The sequence below is a fragment of the Lithobates pipiens genome, unplaced genomic scaffold, assembly GCF_037356315.1.
Source record: "Lithobates pipiens isolate NorthernLeopardFrog02 unplaced genomic scaffold, aLitPip1_a1.2 Scaffold_18, whole genome shotgun sequence".
In the NCBI taxonomy this organism is placed as follows: domain Eukaryota; kingdom Metazoa; phylum Chordata; class Amphibia; order Anura; family Ranidae; genus Lithobates; species Lithobates pipiens.
The window spans coordinates 53,038,987-53,042,129 of record NW_027507758.1 but is presented as its reverse complement, the minus strand read 5'-3'; the positions used below and the strand labels follow the sequence as shown (position 1 = coordinate 53,042,129).

Here is a 3,143-nt window from a genome sequence, read left to right as displayed (position 1 = left end):
TTATAGCACTGATCAGAGTATTGGTGTCACTGGTTCCCAAAAAGTGTCACTTAGTGGCATGGTGGGAGCCCCTCATAATGAGCACAGCACAGGGATGGTGGGAGCCCCTCATAATGAGCACAGCAGGGGTACAGCCCCAGGAGGAAGTCAGCACAGCACAGGGGTGGTGGCAGCCCCTCATAATGAGCATAATGAGTCGATGATTGCCATATAGAGAAAGGTATTTTTTGCTTTTTAAATTCATCATAACGAACATTCGTAATTGTTATGAAAAGTTAACCAAAATTTGTATTTTGTACGAATCCAAATTGAATTTCGGGCACGAATTATGAAATACGAATTAACAGCTAATACGAAACGAAACGGAATGAAACAAAACAAATTTATTGAAGGCGCACATGTCTACTAGTGATGTACTGTAGTGTTTTTTTCATGATTCCATAATATTTTCATCAGAATTGAGTGATTTTGCTTGATCTGCAAAAACAGTTGCAATTGACTACAGTTTTCTTTCTTTTTTTTCTTATTTTAAGTGTTTCTTAAAGCCAGAAGGTTGGATGTCTGTGATTATTTTTTTTCTACACAATTAAATAATTGAATGAACATTTTCCAAGACTTTTTGCCAAGGGTTGTACTTTAAATTGCACACCAGTGGACTCTTTTCAATTAATGCCGAGACAGTCGCACAGCAATTTTTTATTAACTGGATCACATAGAGGGTTATTTATGAAAGGCAAATCCACTTTGCACTACAAGTGAAAACTGCAAGTGCAAAGTGCACTTGAAATTGCACTTGGAAGTGCAGTAAATCTGAGGAGTAGATCTGAAATGAGGGGAAGCTCTGCTGATTTTATCATCCAATCATGTGCAAGCTAAAATGCTGTTTTTTATTTTCCTTGCATGTCTCCATCGGATCTACAGTGACTGCGCTTCCAAGTGCACTTTCAGTGCAATTTCATTTGCACTTTGCACTTTTAGTGCAACGTGGATTTGCCTATAGTAAATAAGAAAGAAAAAGTGTCCCCAAAATGGGGCTTTTTACCAGCATAATTACCTGTAGGAGCTAATAACTATAAATGTAAAAAATACTGACATGTAGCAAAAAAAAGGGCTCGTAATATAAATATTTTATTGATAAAAAAGAGGATTAGATAGGTAACACAGTGGTCAGGGACTGAACTCCACTATGTGAGTAAAATGATACATGTATAAACAAAAATACATATATACATACAATTATAATGCTTGAAACATAATATCAATAAAATAACAGATATATGTATAAAGATAATATAAGCCCTTTACGCGTTTCGACCCTCTCGGGGGGTCTTCTTCAGAAGGTTATTAGCTATTGTAAAAAAGAGGAAAAAAGCAAGCATAAATATATACCCATACATGATACACTGTGTTGTACTGAAAATAATCTACTGTAGGTAGAGTATACATCAAACATTGTAAGATTACACAGTTAACGATCAAGTGGTATATATATTAAATTGTAACAATAAATACCTATATTGATCACAGAAAGAATCCTCTTTAAAAGACTGGACAAGACTCCGTCACTTCTCCCATAACCCTCATGGATGTGCCGACCTTGTATAGATGGAAACTGATGGCTAGCTCTACCAAAAAGGGAGAGCGAGGAAAAATGGATCCGAGGGGTAAATGGCTTACAAGGGATCACATCCCTATTGCTGCCTCCAAAATGCAATAATGGAGGAAAACTATGGGTATGGGTAAACAGGATTAGGGGAGGGGGCAACCTACAGAGAAAGAGAAAATATGAGACATATGTGTATATACATATATATACAAAAAGGGCCCTATTATAGGAGCTATCACCTCTGTATCGAGAGATAGAATATACCCACATGCAGTGTCAATAGTATACACACGTCAGGGGTATACATATGTCACAATAAATCCTGCCATTTCAAAGTGGGATACTGCACTGAGTGGAAGTATAAGCAGTGCATGCCCAGAAGGGAAACCAACACCAAATAAGAACACCATGTGCAAAAAGAAATGGGAAAGAGGGAAAAGAAAGAGGGGGGGGGGGGGGTAGAAAAAAGAAAGTGAGGTAAACGCAAGCTGGTGCAAAATGAACATGCTAGGTGAGCAAAAATACACAGACGTGACTGAAAACGTGAAGGAAAGTTGATACTAAAAGTGCAAAAGTGTTACAACATCCACTATAGCCCAACGTGGCCACAGTGATGCTGAAATTAGGCGATATATATATATATATACCTGTAACCGATTTCCAATGGGTCCACATTCAGTGACCGAACCAAAAGGAAAACACTATGATAATTAGTGGTGAGGTGATTAAAGGTGTTAATCTTTACAATACAGCCCCTCACATTAGTATGTTTTCATGGGGCAAGAAAGATCTTATGTCTGCAAATAAACAAGAAATAGTCTCATATTCCTGCTAGCAGAACTGTATATAATGCAAGTAAAAAAAGTGAGAGGACATTAGGTAAACAGGAGCCAGAGACTTACCCTGATATGTGAAAACAATACGTGTGCTGTCCTGTGATTGAAGGGATAGTGTGCCAAAGTGAAAGGGTGGGGTATAAATAACCCGAGTTGAGTTGATTTACCAATCATGGTCTCCACCTGTTGTAACATAGCCCCTATTGGTCGCCTGCACGGCCGACCGGATGTGGTCCCCTCGGCGTTCCGAGTCCCCTCGGCGTTGCCTATAGTAAATAGACCCCATAGTGTCACCTGATTTCAGAATAAATACATGTGTCTCTGTAAATGCCCAGACTTTATCAGAGAACTTAAAGAGGAAGTAAACCCTGATGAGTTTACTTCCCCTTTGTTTCCCTGCAAAGGTAAAGCATAATGGGCTACTATGCATCGCATAATAGCCCATTATGTGTCACTTACCTGACACAGGAGCCAGCGATGTCACCGCTGTCCCCTCTTCCACAGAGTGTCCATCTTCTTTCTGGGTATCGTGGCTCCGGCGCTGTGATTGGCCGGAGCCACAATTACGTCACTCTCGCGCATGCGCACGGGAGCCGCCACTAACGGCATGTCGCCGTTAGCAGCGGCATGCTCAGTGCGCCTGCGCGCCGCTGTCTATGGCCCATGCACCGTAGACAGCGGTGCCTGTCTTTTGGCAAATA

General features: G+C 40.3%; 1 long non-coding RNA gene across 1 annotated transcript; it reads right to left on the bottom strand.

Annotated features, from left to right (window-relative positions):
- Positions 1–1,069: 1,069 nt before the first annotated feature.
- On the bottom strand, positions 1,070–2,550 carry LOC143990052 (uncharacterized). The gene is made up of 3 exons (XR_013277125.1): positions 2,509–2,550; positions 1,513–1,766; positions 1,070–1,348 (listed from the first exon to the last, which is right to left on the bottom strand). It is a non-coding gene; the product is annotated as an uncharacterized LOC143990052 (long non-coding RNA).
- Positions 2,551–3,143: the final 593 nt, after the last annotated feature.